The sequence below is a fragment of the Puma concolor genome, chromosome A3 (assembly GCF_028749965.1).
Source record: "Puma concolor isolate L17-30 chromosome A3, mPumCon1.1.hap2, whole genome shotgun sequence".
In the NCBI taxonomy this organism is placed as follows: Eukaryota; Metazoa; Chordata; class Mammalia; order Carnivora; family Felidae; genus Puma; species Puma concolor.
Genome location: NC_141669.1, coordinates 86,603,730 through 86,629,705, shown reverse-complemented (window position 1 = coordinate 86,629,705; position 25,976 = coordinate 86,603,730). Strand labels below are relative to the sequence as shown.

Genomic DNA, 25,976 nt, shown 5'->3' with positions numbered 1-25,976 from the left:
TATTTTTAAACAGTACATTCATATTAAGGAGATCCACCCAAAGAAGCAGTCCCAGAAACAAGTGAAATACCTTATAACTTCCTTACTAAAGTTTCAAATTGTGCTGTAAGTAAGACTTGCCAGATGCCCACTAATTTGACAGGAGTTGGCAGAAACCTGTGGTATCCTGTGGGGGAACAGAAAGACCAGTTGGTGGCTTTTTACAAGCAGGATCACTAATTACAGCTAATACACTTCAACTTTAAGTAGGACACAATATGGAATCCGCTGGCCGTTCCAACTCTCAGTAAGTTAATTAAGCCGTGACAAGAGTCAAGGTCTTACTACTTCCCTAAGGCACAAAAATACACTACATGTAAAAGAGAAAATAAACAATAGCGCTAGGCTCTCCACACTGTTTTTCCACAGAGGTGGAGGGGAACAGGATGCCAACGGAGTGGCTAAGGGGTGCACAGGTGTACCCGAGCAACGACATTCACCTTGTACACGCACGACACTGTTTCAGATGTGCTAGCTCATCAAATGTTTACGACAACCTTCGGAAACTGAAGTTATCTGAAGATATAGGCAAGGAACGATAAACCTGGAGCATAATTAAATAGCTTGTCCAAATCCACAAAGCTATAAAGGGCCTGCATGGGGATTCCAAGTGCCTAGAACGGTCTCATCACAAAGCTCAGGCTTTATAGCCATGATCCTCTACGACCCGGGAGTGTTCCCCGGTAGAATTTTGCAGCATGGCTGAAGAAAGAAATCCCTAGGGCAAGGCGGATACGAATAAGCAAGACACGAATTTCAATTTCTTTTTGATGGACTGGTAAATGAGAATGAGATGAGAGAAGAGACAGTAGTTCCCAGTCTTCCAGGTGTGATCTGGGAAGGCCTTGTTGGCTTTTTAATATCCTATTGGAGGAGGGGTACAGGAAGGCTAGACCAGCTGCAAGGGAAGTTTCCCGATTCCAAAACACAAAGTTGAAGAGTTCAGTTCCTCCCGTGGTGCAGGAGCAGGCCCATGGGTATATACTGTTGTCACCCCAAGCAGATGGCCACCTCCCTGCAGCTGCTCCTGCTAAGCGTGGCTGAACAGGACAGGGCACAGACTTCCAAGGCAGTAAGAGCCTGGGTGGCTTTCACTCCATGGCTTATTTTGGAGAGGGTCTTTTTTAGGATTTGTTTCCTAATTGTATTGGATGACAGTCAAAGCCTGTAAAGTCTCTACATCTTTGTATGTGTGAAGGTTTCCTTTGTGATTGTTCCTCTCCAGTTGGGGAAGGCTGGGTTTAAAATCCAGTTTCAGCACCAACCCGGCAGGTGACCGTGGGGGAAGTTGCCTAACTTCTCTGACCTCCATTGCTGTGTTTGAAGATGGGGTCGGAGCTTCTGTGAGGCTAAAATCAAATGATCCACAGGAAGTACCCACTACCTGGTTCATGCCAGATAATCGTTAGACATTCTGGTTCCCCCTACATCATGAGATGCCAAATCACAAGACTCAGTAGACTCGAATGTAGCTTGTTTACAGGGATTCAAAAAACACGTTGCCCTAGATTATGACAGTGCCATTTAAAAAGAGTGGCATGAGGGAATTTAAAATAACCGTAAGACCAGTGCTCTAAGGTAGTGTCATCAAATTGGGATGCCAGAGCACCATCAATCCTATGCTGGAAGTTTTACAAGGAGGTCCCAACAGATCTTGGGGGCACCCAGCTCCTGCTGTGGCTAATCTGAATGATATCTGCTTGTATTCAGCCAAGAGAGAATTGTCACGTGTCCATGGCACTCAACCACAATACATTTTATAGGCAAGTAAGTGTAGCCAAGTTATTTCGAAAACATAAAGCATTTGTTGATGTTACTGAAGGGAACCAGTGAAAAGGGATTCCTAAACATCCAAGATGGAAGGTGGCTGGCTTTTTTTCCTCCTCCGCTGATGCCTGCTGCTTCCTGGTGCTCCTGGCCCCTCCCCAACCCCTGGGGCTCTGCAAGCGAGCTCACTTTGCACTGATGGTTCCAGGGCTCTTGCTCCCTGGTGTCTATGTCTCCGAGGGCAGCTCTGCATCACACCGGCATTTCCACCTGCCCACTGCACCTAGCCTCATTGACCCAGAGCGGCATTTATCACCTTTTTAAAGACTGATTACAGTATTAGTAGAAGCTCAAGCACACAATATGCCATACGATTTATTTTTTAAACTGTGGCAAAACACACATAACATGAAATTTAACCATTTCTACTAATTTTAAGTGTACAGGTCCAGTGGCATTAAGTACATTTACATCGTTCAGCCTCGATCTCCAGAGCTTTTTCATCTTCTCAGACTGCAACCAGGTTGCCATTATGCACTAATTTCCCATCCCCCTCCCCTGGCAACCACCACTCCACCTTCTAGCTCTATGATTGTGACGATTCTAGGGACCTCACGTAAGTGGGATCATACAACGTCTGTCCTTTTGTGTCTGGCTTATTTCACTCAGTATAAAGTCCTCAAGGTTCCTCTACCTTATGGCAGGTGTCAGAATTTCCCTCCTTTGTAAGCTTAAAAAATATTTCACCATTGGTATTATACCGCATTTTGTTTATCCATCCACCCATCCATCGATGGACACATGGCTTACTTCCACCTCTGGATTATTATGAGTAGCACTGCTATGAATGTGAACGTGCGACTATTTCTTTGAGACTCAGCTTTTAATTCTTTGGGGCATATATCCCAAAGGGATGGGGTCATGTGATCATTCCATTTTTATTTTTTGAGGAACCTCCAAACTATTTTCTGTAATGGCTGTACCATTTTACATTCCCACCAGCAGTGAACAAGAGTTCCAATTTCTCCACATCCTCACCAATGTTTGTTATTTTGTTTTTTTGTTTTGTTTTGTTGTTGTTGTTTTTAATGTTTACTTATTTTTGAGAGACACAGAGACAGAGTATGAGCCAGGGAGGGGCAGAGAGAGAGGGAGGCACAGAATCCGAAGCAGGCTCCAGGCTCTGAGCTGTCAGCACAGAGCCAGACACGGGGCTCCAACTCACCAACCGCAAGATCGTGACCTGAACCGAAGTCAGATGCTTAACCAACTGAGCTACCCAGGTGCCCCAATTTTGTTTTGTTTTTGATAGCAGCCATCATACTGGATGCGAGGCACAAATAATTTCTTAAGCGAACTTTCTTTTTACTGGATCCTGAACAGGATTTATTAGTGGATGGCAGTTCTCAAGAAAAAGAAAGTTTTATACTTTATAATAAAGCTCGGATTTTCTGCTATACCCCATCCCCGTCTTTTTTTTCTTTCTTTTTAAGTGAATACTGCTAATTTATCCTTACTCTCAGGATCAGATCATCTCCCAAACTGAGCCATATTAACAAAAATATCTTCAAATGTGAGTTTGCAGAAGTTTGTCACCAAGCAACTAATTTTACTATGTGAAATCCCTGACACAACCAGAATTCCAAACACTAGACTAATAAGTCAATATGAGTCATTAGTGCCTAGGAAATTTGACAAAAGAAATAGAATTGGGAGTTCTGTTGCTGCAACAGAAACTGGGAAATGCTTTTTTTTTTTTTACTCTTTTTATACATAATTTACCACTCAGGCCCTGAGAGTATCCATTTTGCTAACCTTTGCTAACCTCTGTCAGTTTCTTCATGAGCATCTTAGACATTCAGCACACTGAGAAGAAGGTTATGAACGTTAATTTAGCCCAAGTACCACCATTTTGGAGACTCACTGTCAACGTAACAAGCCAATTTCATTATACAGCATTAATTGTAAAACACATGGACTCGGAACCAACACGGTCTTCCATCGGCCTGGAAGACATCACAGTAACGGGGTCAAGAGACAAAGGAGAGCAATGGAAAAATACCCCACCCCCAAAAGGTAAACTTGTAGAAGTAGAGCCAGAAAGTGGTTGCCAGTAGCTGGGAAGGTGGAAGAAACAGGGAGGATTAGGTTTAGGTAAAAAGGATATAAGCTTTTATAGCTCAAAGATGAATAAGGTCTGACATCTCCCGTAGAGCACAGTGACTACAGTTGGTAACACTGTGTTGCATAAGTGAAATTGGCTAAGAGAGAACTTAAATGTTCTCACCAAAAAAAGAACGGAATATGTGAGGTGATGGATGTTTTAATTAACATCTAGGTGGGGAGAATCCTTTCACAACATATATGGAAAATGATAGCACCATGATGTACACTTTAAGTACCTTCCAATTTTATTAGCCAGTTATACCTCAGTAAAGCTGAAATTAAAAAAAGAAGAAAAGAAAAACGCTCGTCTGTGAAAATGGACACTGATCTCTGGCAAAATTTGGCCCTCCTTTCCAATGCCACGAGAGTGTGAAGTGTTTTCACGATGCACACCCACTGCTCTCAAAGTAGACAAATAGCCATCGGTCACCATTTCTAAGAGTTTATTGGGTTTTGCTATTTTTTTCCCCACAAAAGTAATTGTGACTGTTATAACTTAAATATCTATTTCATAAATATATCATAACGTAAATGCCAGGAGCTTCCTTGGTTCTTACTAATGAATTCAGCTACACTAATCAATACCTGACCTTCTTCCTTACCACTTTATTATTCACAATCCTCTGCCTAATTCTAAAACCACACAAGACTAAAACAAGAAGCACAGTGATTTTAAAAACAGTCCATATTATCAAGGTCTTACAGTGTCCAAATGTAATTAAGCTGCCCAAATCATTTTAGGTCTTCAGATATACATGGTTTATGCCTACATTCCTCAATATTCCAGGTTTTCAATTTTCCTAATTAATGGCGAGAAAAAACTACAGAAAGCCCCTCTGTATCTAGCCCTGGGGATGGGGACCTTCACCCATCATGCTCAGGATGGAGCCTGGCCCAGGTCAGGGACCTAGTACATGAGGGGATACCTGGCTACTCTGGGTTTACTCACTACACAGATACCCCTACAAATGCTTTTGTAAAGATAAATGCAGATATTTATTCCAAACATATCATTGTTTTACAGAAGTCTTTCCTGTCATTTAAGAAAACAGAAGGAGAAAATAAGAATTTCTATCATCTGTGCCTGATTTTTTGAAATAAAAAAAATTATTATTTTTTTATTTTTCAGAATAGTTTTAGTTCCCCCTCTTATTAACATCTTACATTAGAATGGTACATTTGGGCAATTAATAAACCAATACTGATGCGTTATTATCTAGAGTTCATATTTTATGCAGATGCCCTTGGGTTTTGCCTAAGTCCTTTTTTAAAATCCGCCATTCCACTGGGAAGACCACATCACAGTCAGTCTTCATGTCTCCTTAGGCTCCTCTTGGCTGTGACAATTTCTCAGACTTGGCTCGTCTTGATGACCTTTCCAGTTTTGAGGGATAGTCGCCAGGTCTTTGTAATTTGTAGAAGGTCCTCAGCTGGGATATGTCTGGTTTCTCCTCAGCAGAGTTGTGTTATGGCTTTGGGAGGAAGAGCAGAGAGGGGAGATGCCATTTTCATCACATGGGTATCAAGGGTAGATGCTACCCACTGACTCATCACTGTCGATGTTGACGGCGACGGCCGGCTGAGGTGTGTCTGTCAGGGTTTCCCACTTCTGAGTCACTCTGCCTCTTCTCCATACAGAGCTTTCTGGAAGGACACCTCTAAGCACCGCCCACCCAAGGGTGGGGATCTGTGCTCCACCTTCCTGAGGAAGAGTGTCTCCGCAAGTTATTTGGTATTCCACACAGGAAATCTGTCTCTCTTTCCCGGTTTTAAAATTTATTCATTTATCTGTATCAGTGGAACTTCTAGATATTTATTTTGTACCTTGGGCTACATTCCAATATTACTTATGTTGTTGCTTCAACTGTTCTAACTTGGGCTGTTGGGCACTCTGATTTCAGTCGGCTCCTGTGTTCCTTTGACATTCCACCATCGTTGTGAGTTTGCGTGTACGTATGAATGCGTGTGTTCCGAGCATTCAGAACACATCCTTACTTTCTAGCATCACAACATACGCCAGGCTCATCCTGTAGATCTCCTGCCCCAGTCTCAGAATCAACATGGCTGACGTTATAGTAAAATCAGTCTCTACATCCCACCTCGTGTGCATTTTCCACATGAGCGTTCTCCTGTGCTGCCTCTAGCCCAGTTCCTGGGTCACAGTACCGTCGAAGAAAGCAAAGAAGCCATTCCGCGGGACTACTGCCGTCTGGCTTTGACTAGCCTTCCCTTCCGCTGAGCAGTGCTGTTAACGAATACCTCTCACTGGTTCCTAACATAGTTCTCACTTTGTCTGCCTTGCTGACTACCCCCACCCCCTCCACAGACGCAGTCACCTTCTCCCACCAGCCTTGGCTGGGTCCCATCCCCTCTCCTCGCCACACAGGCCTCCCTGATCCCACCTACAGCCTGCGGTGCCTACTTCATGCTACCGCAAGCATGATTATTTTTACTCCTGACCTAGGTGAGCCAAAAGTTGGTGACATATGCCAAGAGCCGCTCAAGAGATCTCAGGTGCCATAAATCAGGAGTCTGACATGGCCGCCACAAGTACCAAGGAACCATCTAGAAGACTCTGGTAGCGCCTACTCCATACCTGCCCCAGGGCAGCTGAATATGGCCCCAGAGGCACTCACAACCTGCTGACCAGTCCCATTTTTATATTTCTGATCACCGGCCCGAGCAAGCCTTCAGTGCCACCTGGCAGCTTACTCTGTGTCCCAAGTGACTCCTCTCTCCGTCTGTGAGGGGTCTGTTTCAGATCCTCCTCCCTCCGCTCACATGCCCACCCTCCACCCCCAGTCTCGGTTGATGAATGACTTTGCTTGCCTCTTATTTTCCTGAGAGAAACAGAAGCAGTCGGAAGGCCACCCATGTACCTGTGCCTATGAACAGGCCACTGTCCCTTTTGTTCCTGGCACGAGCATCTGGGTGCCCTTCTGAGCTCTGCCCTTCTCTGTGCACTGGATGCCACCCCTCTGCCCCTGGAGGAATCTGCTCTACTGTGTCATGAATACTCCTCTCATTTCTGGATTCCCTCACCGGCACGCTGACAGCTGACAGTGTCCATCAGCCCCTCTTGAGTGCGTCCCTCACTTGGCTTCTAGGCAATCACACAGCCCTGCTTCTCCCCTCCCTGATTCCCCCTTCTCAGTCTCCCCTCTGGCTCCTATGTTGTTTGTGACAGAGATGCAGGAGCAACCAGGCTGTCTGGGAGCCCCTATTCCATCTGCCTGCAGCCCGGATGACTCCGCCCGTCCTCCTGCTTCTGAGTGCCATTGCGATGCGTGTCACTCCCAAAACTGTCTCCACCCCTGCTCTCACCCGAATCGCCAGACTACTCCACCCAAGTCACCACTGGATGCGTCCACCTGGATGTCTAATGTGGCCCTCCCGCTGTACACGCCTTAAAACAACTCTTCATTCTCCCCACCAGAAACAAAAGAAAACGAATCAAGTCAACAACAACAAAACCCTCCTGTGTCTCCCACCGGTGTTCCCTTCTGAGTAAATGACAAACCCTTCATCCAGTTGCTCATCAAGCCAAAAACCTTGGAGCCATTCCAGCCTCGTCTCCGGCACCACCCACCCGATTTGACAGAGCCTGCGGGCTCACCCCCAAACAATGTCTCGAATCCACTGACATTGACTCGCCCCCTCCACCACCCTGCTCCAAGCCAGCAGCCCCCTCTTCTCCTGACTGTGTGACTTTCTCCTCACTGGTCTCTCTGGGTTCACCCTCCACCGCCCCCTGCCCCATCCCCAGCCTGTTTCCCTAACACTGGCTTTGCAAGACAAGTATATGTCAGAGGGCAGGGATCTGGGTCACTCCTTTGTGCAAATCTTACTACAGCTTCCTGTCACGTTACAACAGAATTCAAAGCCTTCAGGAAGGCCTCAAATAACTTGACCTTGGGCTCGTTTTCTCCATGTTCCTATCCTCCTGTCCCTCACGCTTCGCTGTTCCTCAGAACGACCAGGTGAACTCTTGCCTTGGGGTCTTCGCACTGTGCCCGCCGCCTGCAATGCTGTTCCCCTAATAGCTGCAGACTCTTTGTCCCCTTGCTTTGCTCAAACCTCTGTCCAAATGTCACCTTCCTTGCTCCAAGCCTTCTCTCCTTCGTATCCCATCCCCGATTAAATTCAACTCTCAGGGGCGCCTGGGTGGCGCAGTCGGTTAAGCGTCCGACTTCAGCCAGGCCACGATCTCGCGGTCCGTGAGTTCGAGCCCTGCGTCAGGCTCTGGGCTGATGGCTCGGAGCCTGGAGCCTGTTTCCGATTCTGTGTCTCCCTCTCTCTCTGCCCCTCCCCCGTTCATGCTCTGTCTCTCTCTGTCCCAAAAATAAATAAACGTTGGAAAAAAAAAAAAAAATTCAACTCTCAGCCAAGTCCAGTCTGTCCCACCTTTTTTTCTTTTTTTAAAGTTTATTTTTATTTATATGGAGAGAGAGAGAGACAGAGAGAAAGTGAGGGAGGGGCAGAGAGAGAGGGAAACAGAATCCCAAGCCAGCTGCATGCTGTCCGCACAGAGCCTGATGCGGGGCTCGAACTCACCAACTGCAAACTGTGAGATCACGACCTGAGCCGAAATCAGGAGTTGGAGGTTTAACCGACTGAGCCACCCAGGCACCCCCAGTCTGCCCCACCTTATCTAAAACAACTGCTGTATTCTCTCCATCCCCTCGCTCTGTTTTCTTGTTTCCATCCCACTTGCCAGAACTTCAGGCGTGTCTTTATTGATTGTCTATTTTCTCCCACAGAATGTAATTCCTTGAGGACAAGGACTTTGTGTCCTTGTAAACAGAGCACTTGAAGAGGGCCTGAGCCTATGCATGTACCCAGCAAGCATCTGAAGGGGTGAATTGATGGATGGCCCACGGATGCTCTTTTATCAGTGGCTGTTGACGGCCTCCAGCAGAAGAATCCACTCGTGGGTAGGAGATACTGAAAGGCTGTTGTGTCCTATCCTGAAGGCCTGGTTTGCAGTTGCATTCAAACTTAAGGTGCTTCATCTAAAACGATCTCACTTTTTGAGACGGCCATTGTTCTTCTACATAATAAGGGCTCTTGACTCATGACAGAGGTCACAGAAGATTTCCAATGAAAAATTTAAATTTCATACTATACAGCTACTTTGAGTAGAAGGATAAAAGTACATGGGATAGGCATACATATTCATGAAATGCCGATCAATAACGAGGAGTAAATCTTCCAGCTCTTTCTAGCAACTGATTCGTGCAGCAACAGAGAATGAAAGATTTGAGTTTCGGCAAGCCCACGAAGCGTCGGAGAACGCACAGCCCAAAACCAGATTACACACCTGGCCAAGGCAATTGAAGCACTGTTAATACAATTCCAGCATTGAAAACCTTTGTATGTCTCCTTCTCAACCCCCTATCTCAAAATAGGCAGTTGAACACTGAAAACACTGAAACGACACAAAATGGATGTGGCCCTCTCAGCAGAGCCAGAAGAATGCAAGATGCCCTTTTACGTGAAAGCATTAAAATTTGTAACTAGTGGTTATCCATTGCTGGCACAATAAAAGAACGTCTGGATTCTCGATTGAGAAGGAATTCTCGACTTTCACAGATTGAAACATGATGAAATACACTTGTAAAGAAACCGCCATAAGCACCACACATAATGACAAAGGACTGGTATTTAGAATACATAAAAAGTCCAAGAAAAAGATCAACAGCTTGACTGAAAGCAAAGGACACGGTCATTGCACAGAAGGGCAGCGCACATGGGGAGCACATATCCAAAAAGCTCCACTGCATTCATAATTTGTGATCGTAGTAAGTAAGATGCCATTTGACTCCAGATGGATTAAAAATGCACAAGGTTGAGGATACAGGTGTTCGGAAGGCTGTGGAGCAACAGGAGCCCTCACATTCTGCTGGAGAAACCGAAATGGAGTAACCGCTTTGGAAGACAGTTTGGTATTTTCCTTTAAGCTGAACGTGGCACACCGTGCAAGGCGGTAATTCCACTCTGAGTCGTGGGTGGTAGAGAAAGTGGCTCATGTGTGTCGGGGCACCTGCCCAGCAGTGCTCACAGCAGCACTGCTTATGACATTAAAGAAGAGAAACAGAGCATCCAAACAAGGGGAGAAGGGAGAAAGGCGTGCATGGTCACACGACTCGGTACCGTACAGCAGTGAAAGAGAAGCAAGCCGCCCCAAATCACTTTGATGACTCCCAGACACCATGATGAGTAGGGAAAAAAGGCAAAGGACCCTACACGGTTCCATTTTCAGAAAGCCCTGAAACCAGGCAATAAAACACCGTTGTTTAGGCTTACCTATGTATATAGTGAAATGAGCTTCAAAAAGTAAGGGAATGAGGGTGCCTGGTTGGCACAGTCAGGAGAGTGAGCAACTCAATCTCAGGGTTGTGAGTTCAAGCCCCACATTCAGCATAGAAATTACAAAAAAAAAAAAAAAAAAGAAAAAAAAGAAGAAGCAAGGGAATGGAAAGTTGAGTAAATAAATAAGTGGGAGAGAAAAGACAAACGTCACCAGAGGAATTCCAAATAAATCATGTAGCTCCTCCTTCTCAAGGATCGGGAGCTTAACCTGCTCACTTACGTGGGGGCTGCACTCAGACCTCCTCCCAAGGAAGACAGCCTGAGAAGGGCACAAGGAGGAACTCTAGAGTGGAGAACCCTAACAGGCAGCCTCTGCCAGCTGGTTAAGGCCAAGGGCACATTAATAAGGCAGATGGACAGCACATACCCTGGGTAGTATGTGATGAAAAATGCCACTTTACCCCTATGGTCATCCTCCAAAAAACCCATAACTCCAGCCTAACAATGAGAATAACTACCAGCTAAATCCCAACCGAGGAACACCTGACAAGTGTTGTCCAGGTCACCCAAACCAAGGAAGTCTCAGGGGTGGTCACAGCCTTAGGACACAGGACAACTAAATGTACTGTGCTCTCCTGGATAGGATCCTCCGTACCTGGTGATTTTCCATACTCTGAAGTGTACTTTGATATTAATATAGCCATTCCTGCCTTTCATTTGATAAAGCTTACTGTTTACATGGTATAGATTTTTCCATCCTTTTATTGTCAACACATACGCATACACATATACATGTACATACATACATGCATATAAACTATCTCTAAAGTGTTCCAGGATATGGCAGGAGAAAGAGAAGCTCCTGAGAACACAGGACATTTACTTGGCCGGTTTTGTGCTAAAATGGAGGGGTACTGTAGGGACGAGTTAGGAATGGCCCAAACCCAGGGGTCCTATAACTGTGCAAAGAGTTCAGAACCCTATACCAAGTAACCCATTTGAAATTGGGCTCTAATTTGAGAATAAGCAATTTCTGCTTTACTCAGTTCTATTTTTTGCAAGAAAAAAAAAAAAGCCCAAGTCATCAGGTACTCCATACAGCAGCCTCTTCGAGTTTTCCATTACTGAGACCATCAAAATGACAAGCTTCCCCACAAACATCATCCATCCTGCAGGCAAAACATCTGAGGAGACAGGACTGGGCCTCATGCGGTCAGCCTCTAAGGGACATACATTTTCATGCCCAATTCTAGAGTCACAAAGGACCTAATGCAATCATCCGGTTCATCAGCTGATCCATTGGGATCTTGTGGTACGAGGAGCTCCAATCCCGGTCACTAGGACACTAAGACCTAAGGGACTTTGATCCTGAAGCTAGAGGGTGTGGGTCTGGAACCGAATGTATCCTACGGTCTTCAGTGTGTGACATCACTGAGAGCAAAAAGTGACTTTGGGTACGTTACCTTTTATAAAGTTCTGTTTCACACCTCTCCTGTGTTCTGCAGGTAAACGCAGATATTGTCCCTCATGGGCAAAAATCAGGGCTCTGTAAAAAGTCCCTAGCAGAAAATAAATTATTTCCCTTTCATACAAAATAATAGAGGCTCTGCTGTGTGATTTCTCCACTGACCCCGAGCCACATTCTGCCGGAACCACCATCCCTCATGCTGAAATCTCCAAAATTGAGAACATAAGATATGGAGAGAGAGGATTAGCACTCCTATTTCTGGGATGTTCTAAAGCACCAAGGCACCCTGTGTGGCTTCCTGTTTCTTCATTATATTTTGTTAGATTTCTGTATATAAGACCAGTCTCCCTTGAGGGTTAGCTCACTGTAACCATAAAATTAGAATTGCCAAGAAACACTATAATCAGTCATGGAATGGATTTTTTTTTTTTTTTTTTAAGTTTCATGCATCACCTACAGTGTGAATACATGACAATTTTCAACTGGAGGCCTTCAAAGTAGAAGGTCCGTTGCAGGACGACTGATGCAAACATCCAGCCTCCCAGGCCCCTTTAGCTCACTCCAGGTTGGTCTAGAGTCAAGCCTGAGCATCCTAGTGACTCTTCAAGAAAAATGCACGTTACCAAGTGGCCCAGAGCACAGAGGAGGTGACCCTGGCACAAAAGCAACTGAGCCCCATCTAGGAAACAGGAACACTGCATTTTGATACGCACCTTGACTCTCTTTTCTTGCCTTTAGCCTATGCTCTTAATCCCAAACTAGCCCTTCATCTCCCTAGTGCGAAAACAAAATCCAGGATTCACGTTAGAAGTTTCCAAATTGGCTGATGAGAAGGACTTGAGAAGTTTTAAAATCAAGCAAAAAAACTCCAGGCTTCCCCGCATCGAATCCCCGGAGCTAGGGCCTGGGCCCGGGGTCTGTGATTTTCAAAGTGGCTCTGTGAGGTTGAGGCAGGTTTGGGATGAAAACATCTGCACCAGTGATCGTCCCCTCCATCAGCAAACCTGAATCTCTGGGGAGCTTTCCCCATGAGATGCCCCACCCCATCCACCCCTCCAGGTTGGTGGCTCCCTTGTGAAGCCAGCAGGCACTGACCCAGAGTTCCCTGAGGCCCGTGTGCTTCTGGAAGGAAAAGTGGTGAGGCAGAGGCCAAGGCACACCTGTCTCCACTCACCCCCAAGCACCTATCACGTTACCAGCCCCTGCTCTATGCCTGGCCCACCCAGCCAACAAAAGCCAGCAGCATGGGCAGCTTGTAGCTGGGGGGAATCTGCTAGAGGTGAGGGGCACATGGGAGATGAGCGACTGTTTACTGCCAGTTGGAGCTGGAGGGGGGCCTGTGGTGTCTCACACACCTTGAATACTTCTTCTTGTGCTGATGGTACCAAGGCGTATGCATATGTCCGAACTCATCCAATTGTACATATTAAATATGCGCGATTTTTTTTTATATGAAGTATATCTCAGTTAACTTGAAAAATAAATTGCTGTGTCAGTATGAGAATTCCTTTGACCTCCCACCAGCGTGTGCCGATCTAAAGGGGTGCGTGGGACGCTGCAAAGCTGCCTTCTGCAGGAAGCATGTCTGGTGGTCCTGGAACACTGTCAGGGGGTGGGGGATGGTCCTAGGGACCTCTTGCTTCCACCTTCTCGTGTCACTGATGTGCTTCAGTGTAGAGAACAAAAATGCAGCCTGAGTTTTAGATTTCTGCCTGTCGACTTTTACTGTAACATTGCAAAAGTTTTCTTTGGGAACAGTACCGGCTCTAGGAAGTCAAAAACTTCATGACTAAATCAGACCATAGAACATCACCATTTAAGGGGAGCGATTTGTGGCTGTATTAATGAGCAAGATGGTAACAAAAGCAAGGTTTGAATGGAAACCTGGATGGCCCAGCGCTCACTGAGTGGGAGGTGGCTGTATCCACCTGCCGGGTCCAGGACTGCGGCGGCCCAACCCGCATCTCGCTGTGAAATGACACTTGTCTTCTCAGTCTCTCAGAGAGTTGAACTTGACCAGCAATAACAGTGACAAGCTGACGGGTTGGATTTGAGCTTGACTGCCCTCTGGAAGTAAGGGAGATCCTAATTTTTGAATCCACTGTCCAGAGCCCTTGGCTCTCTGCCCTTCCTGTGTGGAATACTATGCAGGCCACGGTGTGGGCAGGTGGTAGTCAGCAGCAGCCCAGGGCCACCGCGTGGACTCTAGGCCAGACCCGGGCCCACTGGGGGACTCAGAATGTTTAGTGTACAGGTGGGATGTTTCCATAGAAGGCTGCATTCTGCTTGGGCCCCCCAAAGGCACTCCTGAGAAAGGAGCAGGGAGTACAGCAGCTCTGAGACCCCGCTTCTTCAGACTTGTTTAGAAGGTTTGGGGACTTACAGTTTATGATCCTACCCAGAGATTTTGTCGTAGATTTGGTAGTGCTTACAGAGACTATGAGAGACTTTCCATGCCAAGAGCAGAAGAGCTGGGTAGTCAGTTAAGCGTCCGACTCTTGATTTCAGCTCAGGTCATAATCTCATGGTTTGTGAGATCAAGCCCCGCGTAGGGTTCTGCACTGACAGCACGGGGCCTGCTTGAGATTCTCTCTCTCCCCTGTTTTCTCTGCCCCTCCTCTCTTGTGCATGCACGCTCTCTCTCTCTCAAAATAAATAAACATTAAAGAAAAAACAAGGATGAGAAGAGCTAGGGAGAACACTGATCCCAGGAGCCTGAAACAAGAAGGTCTTTCCTGTCCATAGCCTGGGTCTGGTGGTGGTCTCTTTTGTGGGAGAAGCTATGTACTGGCCATTTTCAAATGCCTGTCTTATAATCCCCAAACTCCATATTGAACACAGTTTTGTAAAACAATGATGATATTTTCTTGGAGGTTAGATTCCAAGCCTCTTTGACTCGTGCCTGGAACAGAGGATTCTGGAGAAAGTGTTGTGCATGCAGGTGTGTGATACAAAGACTGACATCTGTTCAGTTCATGGTGTTTTTCACGGCCATGTGTTAAGGTCTAAGCCTTGGTTTCTGGGATGGTGACATGGAGGGACCAGAGAAGTGCCGGGTCTATGATTTTGGAGTCCTAGGACAGTACCGTGTGGACAGTTCTGTAACATAACCTGGACCGCCACACCTTCCACAGAGAAGGTGGAAGCAAGAGGTCCCTAGGACCATCCCCCACAGTGTTCCAGGACCACCAGACATACTTCCTGTGGAAGACAGCTTTGCAGCATCCCATGCACCCCTTTAGATGGGCACACGCTGGTCGGAGGTCAAAGGAATTCTCATACTGACGCAGCAATTTATTTTTCAAGTTAACTGAGATATACTTCATATAAAAAAAAAAGTCACGCATATTTAATATGTACAATTGGATGAGTTCGGACATATGCATACGCCTTGGTACCATCAGCACAAACAAGGTAATAAACACATCCACCACCTCCAACAGATCTCCCTGTTCGAGATCTACAGAGGGCCCCCAATTTCCGATGGCTCCACCTAGGAATTTTCGACTTAATGATGCCGTGAAAGCAATATGCATTCAGTAGAGACTGTACTTTGGATTTTGAATTTGGATCTTTTCCCGGGCTAGTGATACGTGGTATAATCTTCTCTCATGATGCAGGGCAGGGGCCATGGCCCCAGGCAGCCTCATGATCACGAAGATCAATAACCGATATACTGACAACCATTCCGGTTTTTTTGTTTGTTTGTTTTCATTCTGTTTTTCACTTTTCACTTTCGGTACAGTATTCAATGTATCATATGGGATATTTGACACTTTATTAGAAAACAGGCTTTGTGTTAGATGATTTTGCCCAGTTGGGGGCTAAAGTAAGTGTTCTAAGCTCTAGGCTAGGCTAAACTCTGATGTTCACAGGTGTATCAAATGCTTTTTTGACTTAACACCGTTTTCAACTTATGACAGGCTTGTTGGGATGCAACCCCGTCATCGGTCACAGATGCGTGGTAGCTTGCTAAAAAAGCCTACACCCCCCTACCCTGCAACAGGTGCACACGGCAGGAATGTGCTTTTTGTTTTTTTCGAGAAAGGTCAAGAAAAAACACTTCACCTAACTGGGGAACCACGACTGCAGCAATGCTCTCATTTCAAGCTCCGTGTGACCTGCCTCTTAGTATTGTTCTGTCACATCTACAGGCTCTTAAAAGAAGACAAAGAGTGCTACTAGGTCACCATGCAAACCAGCACGAAGGTCACCATCCAACACAGGGCCATATTTGGTTAAGTAATTATAACCCACGACCTTCTGGCTCATTTCCTTCTTTTATACAACGGTGGTGGTGTGAAAGGAGAGAGGAACGGCCACATCACCTGGCTTTAAAGAGAATTTAGGAAAATTTATAGGAAAATTCCTTAGTAAACCAGAAGGTACGAGTCATAGAACAGTGGAGAAAGGACAGAAATGCTATGAATTCAGCCTCTACAATCTGTCAGAGAGAAAAGAAAGGGTGTGGAAAGGGCAAGGACTTGCTTTCCCGTGTTTTAGATGTTTTTTCCAGCTTTCTAAGAAGCCACCCTGTTAGGGCATGTTAGGTAAGATAGAAAAGAAAAATGCTTGTTTCAACTTTGATCATCACTGCAACCACTATAAAATGATGGTTTCATTGCCTACATTGAAAAATCATTAAACTGCGATTTTATGCAGCTTCACTCTGATGTACAAAGGTGCTGGAAGTATAATGGACCGCGGGACGACCCAGAACACAGAAAGTATACCAGGTCCTCTTGAGTCTACAAATGACTTCTCTTTCAAAGGTCTGTTCATAAGAGAGGAATCATGAGTACAAGGTGACTCTGAACGCCATCTGGGAACAGCACAAGTGGAAGTCTGATGCCTGTGTCCTGACCTCAGCTTGGTCCCGAGCTGCTGAGCTGACGCGAGGACTTCAGCAGGTACAATGCCCTCCACGGGATTCAGCTTCCTGTCTCCCATCCCTCCGATCCTTCCCAAAGCTTTCCTTCATGCTCCCTTCTTTAAGTTTCCAAAAGAGACTTGCTTCCAAACCATACTTAGTTCCTGGAGACTTTCCTATGGAAAAAAATAAGTAAATGGATAAAATTCATGGTCTAGGAAGAATGAAAGGCTTTGGGTCAGGAAAATGTGGGTGTACAGCCTGCTCTTATGCGCTCTGGGCTTTGGCCATGCTGTTTAATCTGAGTGTCAAGTGGTCCCCGGTCCCAAGTTAGTGCTCAGACAACAGGGGATTACTGTGTCATTGCCAGGGTATGTCAGAGATATGGGGAAGAGAAAGAACATGGACTTATTAACCAGGACCTTGGTCAAAATGCTATTGTGCAAGTTCAACTCTATGAACACAGGCAATCCTCTTACCCTCTCCTGAGGGTTAGTGCCTCTGTTTATGAAATAGGGGTAATGAGATCTGTCTTTCAGATTAAGGACAACAACAGAGGTGGCAAAAGCCCTGTGCCAGGTACCAGAAAAGTGTCTGGTAGGTTGTTTTTGTTTTGTTTTGTTTTTTTTACAATTTATGCTCCATTTTAATTTCGATCCTTGGAAGAAGAAAAGAGCTCACTGGAATGTAAGTTTAAAGCATTTTTAAAAATCCATCTCAGTCCCTCCATTTACTCTTCAAGAAGTTCAAAACAAAAGGATCGATGGGAAGACAAAAAGGACTGACATCTAAAATGTGTTTCTTTGGTACACAGAGAAATATCCACTTTCAGACCATAATTGGTTAGAATGTTGCAGCAAACCTAATATGCAATAATGTGAAATTTGCTAAGATGCACAAAGATATTACAGTCAAGTGAAATCCCTTTTCAAATTCACTGGTTGCCCAGAACAGGGAGAGAGAGGCAGGGCCACCCTCTCCAGGGGTGGTGCCATCTGTATGGAATGCTGCCCTGCATTATAAGCATCACACAAGCATGGGGTACAAATGAGAGCACAGGTACAGATGTTTGAGAGCCCTTGTACTTGAGCAAACCTGGACTGAAAAGTGTCCAGTAGGTTAAAGCAGGTTCCCATCAACTCCACCACCAGGTTAACTGTGGTAGAATCAATACTGCAGTATTTTTTAGCAATGTAAACTCAACATAATAAAGCTCACAGCTAATAACATACCTAGTAGTGGAAAAACTGATAGCTTTTCCCCAAAGACCGAGGAACGAGAGAAGTATGTCCACTCCTGCCACTTTTCAACATAGTACTAGAATTCCTCGCCAGAGCAATTGGACGAGAAAAAGAAACAAAAAGCACCCAAATCCGAAAGGAAGAAGAAAAACGGTCACTATTTGCAGATGACATGATAAACAAATTCAATGAAGTTGCAATATACAATATCAATATGCTGTACAAATATCGGTTCTGTTCCTCTACATTAACAATGGACTATCAGGAAGAGAAATTAAGAAAGCGATCTCATTTACAATTGCATCACTAAGTATAAAATACCTAGCAATAAATATAACTGAGGAGGTACAATATCTATACACTGAAAACTGTAAGACACTGACGAAACAAAGCGAAGAAAACACAAACAGAAAGATATTCCATGCTCATGGATTGTAAGAATTAATATTGGTAAAATGTCCATATAACCCAAAGCCATTTTCAGACTCAGTGCAATCCCTATCAAAATTCCAATGGCATTTTTGTCAGAAATAGAACAATCTTAAAATTTTTATGGAACCACAAAAGATCCTGAATAGCCAAAGCAACCTTGAGGGAAAAAAAAACAAAAACAAAAACAAAAACAAAAACAAAAAAGACCCACAAAGCTGGAGGCATGGATTTCTGATTTCAAGCTATATTACAAAGCTGTTGTAATCAAAAACAGTACGGTGTTGGCATAAAAAGAGACACATAGATCAATGGAACAAAGAGTCCCAAAATAATCCCATACATGGATGATCAATTAATTTCCAACAAAGGAGCTAAGAATATACAGCAGGGAAAGAATAGTCTCTTTAATAAATGGTGTTGGGAAAACTGGACAGCCACATGTAAAAGAATCAAACTAGACCACTATCTTACACCATAGACATAATTCACTCAAAGTAGATTAAAGGCTTGAATATACCACCCGAAACCATTAAACTCCCAGAAGAAAACATAGGCAGTAAGCTCCTTGACATTGGTCTTGGCAATGTGTTTTTGGAAGCAAAAGTCAACAAAAGCAAAGATAAACAAGTGGGACTACATCAGTCTAAAAAGCTTCTGCATAGCAAAGGAAACCACAAACAGAGTGAAAAGTAACCTACGGAACGGGGAAAAATACAAATCACATTATCTGATGAAGGGCTAATATCCAAAATATATAAAGAACTCATACAACTCAGTAGCAAAAACACAAACAAAAAATAGGTAGAGGATCTGAACAGATATTTTTCCAAAGAAGATATCTAAAATGCCCAACAGGTACATGAAAAGGCGATCAACATCACTAATCACCAGGGAAATGTATCAAAACCACAATGAGATATCACCTCATCATACCTGTTAGCATGGCTATTAGTAAAAATACAAGAGACAACAAGTATTGACAAGTATGTGGAGAAAAGGAAGCACCTTCTCACTGTTGATAGGAAAGTAAGTTGGTGCAGCCACTGTGGAAAACACTATGGAGATTCCTCAAAAGATTACAAACGCAAGTACCATACGATCCAGCAATCCCACTTCTGGATATCTATCCAAAGGAAACGAAAACAGGATATCAAAGAGATGTATGCACCCCCAAATTCACTGCTATTGTTATTCACAATAGCCAAGATACGGAAACAACCTACGTGTCTATCCAGCAATGAATGGATTAAGATGTGGTGTTTATGCATAACGGAATAACATTTAGCCGTGAAAAAAAAAAAAAAAAAAAAGGAAATCCTGCCATTCTTGACAACACGGATGGACCCTGAGGCATTATGCTAAGTGAAATAAGCCAGCAGAGAAAGACAAATCTTGTGTAGGATCACTTATATGCGATATCTGGTGGCGGGGGGGGGGGGGGGGGGTCAAACTCCTAGAAACAGAGAGTAGAAAAGTGGTTGCCAGGGACTGAGGTTAGAGGAAACAGCCAGAGGTTGATAAAAGGGACACACTTTCAGCTAGAAGATAAATAAAGCTTAAGGATCTAATACATAACAGAGTGACTACAGTTAATAACACTGCATTATTTAATCGAAATTTGCTAAGAGGGAACCTAAATGTTCTCACATACACACAGGAGAAGAGAAATATGTGAGGTGATGGATGTGTTAATTAACTAGATGGTCAGGATTCTTTCACAGTGTATATGGTGTATCAAATCACCACAAAGTATGCTTTCAGTATCTTACAATTTTGTCAATCAGACCTCCAGAAAACTGAAAAAAAGAATAAAGGAAATGATGTGGACAGGATCCCCATTAACATCTGCTCTCCGATACTATCAGCAAATTGACGGTCTGAAATCTTCGTCTCCTTTCCTTCACTTCGCTCACAAGTCTTCTCACCTAAGCCATGGTCTTTCCTGCCCCATAACACCATGATCCTTCTACCCCTTAAGCTTCTGTCCTGAAAATGGTTCTAAATCATTTCTCAAAAGATGAGAGATTTTCAGCATAGTGTACCATGCCCTTCATGTCTTCCATCCCCAGTAAACCCCAGCCAGCCTCCAACGACCATGAACCCCAGTCGATTCTCAATCATACATGAGAAGAGTCAAGTACAGGCTACGCATTCTCTAACAGTTCTAATGTAAATGGGAAAGGGTCTGCCGCCAGGCTTCTCCCATGGTCTCCACTTCGCAAAATAGGCAGGGTCAAGGTTAGGGAGTTCCCAAGATACTGCTCTTCAACCTCAAAGTGGGGGAGGCTCCAGGGAAGACAATATGGGGCAAGGAAGTGCACAACTTGGTAAACAGGGGCTTGGGACTCCAGTTGGGCCCCTCTGAGATGCAGCATGGACATTCCACCGTCTTCATTCATTCCACCCTCAGCCCGGCCCTAGGTGCAGGTCTGCGCTAGGACAGGGCAAACTTGGTGTCCCAATAACTGGGCAATTCATTCGAGGCTGACATCCCTCTAACCACCTTACCAAGCTAGCATAGCTGTCACTTCTTTCCAAAATGTGCCCTTTTCCTGCTGGCAGTTGAAAGACCACTGACCAAAGAGCATGCTGGGTCCCCACCCATATTGCTTAAATGATCTGGAAACTCTAAGATCCATTACCCAGTGAATTCACCTAGCTTGTCCTTGCCAAGGGGACCCAGTATGCCTCGGTGCACACACGCCCTCATTCTTCAAAACTCACTCCAAACAGAGAGCATCCTCTGGCTTTTCCAGACTCCTCTCAGGGCCAGCCAGTTCGCCCTGCCATGTGCACCAGGGACTCACTGTAAGAACCTCAGCCACAGCTGTCAGGGTCCAGCCTCATCCCACAAGGGCATGAGAAAGGCTTTCTAGAGCTTATTTTATCTATTTTTGTAGCTGCTAAAACACAGTGCTAAAACGGTCAATGTAAGAAAAATGGTTTAGAATCTAGTTGGTGCTCACAATAAATATTTATTATACAAGTGGATACATCTAATGATTTTCCCACTGGACATTATTCTAAACCACAAAAGTAATTCTTAATAAGTCAATCAGGGTTTTTTGGTCATGGATGTCATGAGCTTATAGAAATGAACTAGTTAAAATAATATGTGTATAGATATTTCTGTAAGTATCTTTTCATGGTTATGAATGGTTCTCTATCTAACTGTACACAGGAATCAACCATTTGCCTAATAGTAATAGATACCTGCCGGGCACTCGTGCGGAATATACTGCCAGGAGCGAGCACGTTACTTTCTCTGCCTTACCACTCTCCGAACGAGACACTTTCAGAATAACTGAAGTGATAACATGAAGTGTGTTAATGTCATTAAGTGTCACATTCTAATACTGATGAATTCCTGATGAGTCCTGACGATCAGATTTGAGGATTTGCACTAATTTCTCACTTATTACCATGAAATACGTGACTGCATTTATAAAAGACTAAGTCTTAAAAGGTTCCACTTCAATGACTATTATAAAAAATTGATTTGCAAAGGGTAAGAGCTTTTCTGTGTAATGAAATCTCCTAGGATTGGACATGAAACATCCCAATGGTGTTTACCTTACATCAGGTCTGAAGGAGAAACCTGGCAGTGCCCCATCGACGCATGAGGCTATGTAAAGCTAGTAAGAGACCAGTCCAGGGGGCACAGGGTCAGGATAACTTTAAGCATAGTGGGAGAGAGGAAGGAGGGCATAGAATTCAGCTACACAATATGACCTTCGAGCTCTCAATTCCAAACCAAGCCCTAGACCTGGAAATCACAATGAACGACACTCTAAATAAATGGGACATGTCATTTCCTCCAAGTGAAATCATAAAGGATAATAATAAGCTGAAGACACCCAGACACTTAATCCCACTCTTATGAAATACTACCTATTATTTCTGTGCTGTTCAGGTTACTACACATCAAAAAGGAGCAGAAGTAAAATTAAGAAGCTTCCAAAAAAAAAAAAAAAAGTCGTTAAGGGGGAAAAAAAAACCCACTTACAAAAATTTTAGCAGCAGTTTTAGATGAAATGAAAGCTAATTCTCATCTATATCAAATTAATAAACTTACAGAAATCATACCAAGAGATTCTACAGCCCAAAGTTATAGATTCAAGAACAGTTTAAAACAATTTGTGAATAACACAAGCAAAATAAGGGTCTGAAGGAAAGCTAGTGAATTGGGTGCTCTCACCTCCAAACTGCACCTTCTTCATAAAGCCTGCCTACTGCCCAGCCAGAGACAGAACACCAGATTAACCACACTACCAAACCACTACCCTTACAATTTCAATCATATGTCCCAAATGATTTGTTAGGGCTGAAAAATATTTCTGTTATACAGACTACATGTTTCTGCCCAGGAACGGCTATTACAGGATCCCTGGATCTCAGAGCCCACATGCTGTACTACGGGTACAGTTTTAACACGTGCGAGCAGATTTCTCATACAAACAAGCAGAATTTTCCCCAGAATCCTTTATCCGTTTGCACATTTACACGTAGACTATTCTTCTAGGCGTCACAGTTGGAATGAACCTTTACCAGACCAAAAGCATCCTGAAGGCAATTCTTATTTATCTCATAGTCCCAGAGCAGCACAAGGAAGGCCTCGACTTGTACAGACTCAAGACCACCTCGAGCTGGTGCCACAGGGCATTTTATAAGTGGGGGGACACCCACCATTCTGCTTCCTGGTTACCCAAGTAATGCCATCATGTGCTGATGCAGGAACAGTCAACCCATTTTTGAACCAGGGCCCTTGAAAACTTACAGTTTATGTAGCTCAATACATGAGGGCCACACTTCTTGTCATTTTACTAATGGAAAACCTACCATGCAAATCGAGGATTTGAGGCGAAAGCACCAACTTCTCCCAGCTGTTTTAAGCAGAAATCACAGGCTTACCTTTGGCACTCAGTTATAAGAGATGACTGGCAAAACGCAGAACTCCTCAAAAGGTGAATTTCTCAGCTGGTCACACCTCCTGAAGTTACAAAGCTGCAGGAATTCTCCAGATTCTTGAATCCAACCCAAATCTCAGCAGAGGATTATGATCTGGGGAATCACTTGTATAGAAGGAACATATGAATTCTGAAAGGAAACAGAAAAAAACACATTTATTGGGACCACGTGCTCGTTTGATTTTAAGTTAACTGCCTGAAAATTATTTGCCTGAAACCAGTAATTTTCTTTTTTAAATAGAATTTATTGTCAAGTTAGCTAACATACAGTGTATACAGTGTGCTCTTGGTTTCGGGAGTAGTTTCCCACGAATCATTGCTTACATACAACACCCAGTGCTCATCCCAACAAGTGCCCTCTGCAACGCCCATCACCCATTTTCCCCTCTCCCCCACCCCCCCCATCAGCCCTCAATTTGTTCTCTGTATTTAAGAGTCTCTTATGGTTTGCCTCCCTCTGAAACTAATTTTTTGCCCCTTCCCTTCCCCCATGGTCTTCTGTTAAGTTCCTTAAATTCCACATATGAGTGAAAACACATGATCACTGTCCTCTGCCTGACTTATTTCACTTAGCATAATACCCTCCAGTTCCATCCACATTGTTGCAAATTGCAGGATTTCATTCTTTCTCATTGCTGAGTAGTATTCTATGGTATATATAAACCACATCTTCTTTATCCATTCATCAGTTGATGGACACTTGGGCTCTTTCCATACCTTGGCTATTGTTGATAGCACTGCTATAAACATTGGGGTACAAGTGCCCCTACGCATCAGCACTCCCATATCCTTCGGACAAATTCCTAGTAGTGTCATCGCTCGGTCATAAGGTAATTCTATTTTTAATTTTTTGAGGAACCTCCACACTATTTGCCAGAGCAGATGCACCAGTTTGCATTCCCACCAGCAGTGCATGAGAGTCCAATATTTTCAATACACCCCAGAAAAAAGTTGCTTTGTACCTACTGACCCCTGCCCAAACAAAAACGTCCTCCTCCTCCACCCAGGCACCTAAGTTCCCAAGATTCTTCAGCCCTCTTCCCCAAGACGGCTCCTCCCCACAGCCTTCCAAGCCTGCTGGAGACAAAAGAAAGGTTGCCCGGTGGAAAGGAAGCAAGTCTGAGAGCCTAATGAAGGGAGAAGGGTTGCAGAGAGCAGGGATGTTTAAATTTAGAGACTCACTCCTCTGTCTCGGAGGTCTCTTGCACTGGCCATTTACTGGGAGAGATCCCCTACTGGACCCCACAGCCTTGTGCTACAAAACATCCCTGCAGGAAACCTGAGAATAACGTCCAGAAACCACAAGGAAGTGGGGACAGGAGCAGCCTGACGGAGATGACCTGTGGCCTCTCCCCCTTGCTCTGGGGGAATCTGCTGCTGCCTTACGTTCTCCGCACTTGGGGGGCTCTTTTCAGTCCTTGCCCAGCATTGCTGAGGGGACCCTGAAGCTCTGTGGCCCTCCAAGAGAGTTCACTGACAGTTTTAATTACATTTCAGACCCAGAGGGGATCGGTCCTGACAGTTCACTCAGAGAAGATCTATTTATTCATCCCTAGCATGATTATGACCCAAAACGTTAAATACCCCATGGAAAAAATCAAATTCTATTTTAGTCCAATAGAAAAAGATAATTCAATAGGGCTTTCATAAAAACGTTATATGGCACATTCATAAATTTTGATTAAAAAATTAATTCCTCTTTATGCACTCTCTAGCATTATTTTAAAGGCTGCAGACCTTAAAAAATATATATGTATACATATGATTTAATGCAAGGAAAAGGTGATGCCGCAGCACAAAAGAAATACTAGGTTTGGGCAAGACGTGTACCAGGACAATTACACCCTTCTCTCTGCTACATGTTTACAATCAAATGACAGGATCTCCAGAAATAGAAGTTTTAGTATCCGGACTCAGGTCCTGAGCAAGTATTCTTTTTTTTTTTTTTTTTTTTAACCTTTATTTATTTTTGAGAGAGACAGAGTGAGAGCGGGGGAGGAACAGAGAGAGGGAGACCCGGAATCTGAAGCAGGCTCCAGGCTCTGAGCTGTCAGTACAGAGCCCGATGCGGGGCTCGAATCCAACGAATGGCTATCTGGATTCAAGTGTGAAAAAGGAAGGCTGCAGTGTTTTCCCAGAGAAAAGCATTTCACAGACAAACGGTCAATGCACAAAGCATACGCCTTCAATGGAAATAAACAGAGGGATCAAGACCTGTCTCATCCTGGGTTTAAATGTACCCTGCCCACGTCCTATGTTTATTTAATGTGGGGCCATTGGCGTATTCAAAACCTCTGGTAAGGACAAACATTTCCAATCAGATCTTAAGTACAAAGATTTAAACCCATCAGGAAAGCATACACTCTTGTGCAAAAACCACCTCAGACTGCAAACGTTACCCAGCACAAGGTCAGCTGGACTGCAGAAGGTTCTCGCCCAAGAATTCACTCAAGGACAGTCTACAGAGTGTGTTGCACACAGACGGGAATATACGAAACGTGTCTAGGTTTTCCTTTGAAAATATTTCCCCACTAGCACCATGTGCATCTCCCTTTAGAAACAGATGACGAAGAGGTAGAACCAGAAAGCAATGAACCCTGACCAAACATATCTCCCCTCCACATTACTTTGGACCCTAATAATGCAACATTTTATCACCACGAAATCCACAGGGCTTTCTGAATTGTCTGTAACACTGACATTTTCTTTTTCTC

At 44.3% G+C, this 25,976-nt stretch overlaps 1 protein-coding gene across 3 annotated transcripts in view; it reads right to left on the bottom strand.

Moving 5' to 3' along the window:
• Window positions 1-25,976, bottom strand: part of NCK2 (NCK adaptor protein 2) — a 153,177-nt gene that overhangs the window by 51,201 nt on the left and 76,000 nt on the right. For 2 of the 3 annotated variants that reach the window (XM_086701456.1, XM_086701454.1), the window contains exon 2: window positions 23,207-23,392. The gene's annotated coding sequence lies outside the window, so the exon portion shown is untranslated. Of the gene's footprint in view, window positions 1-70; window positions 167-23,206; window positions 23,393-25,976 lie in introns of all 3 variants that reach the window. The other variant, XM_086701455.1, reaches the window with a different exon arrangement.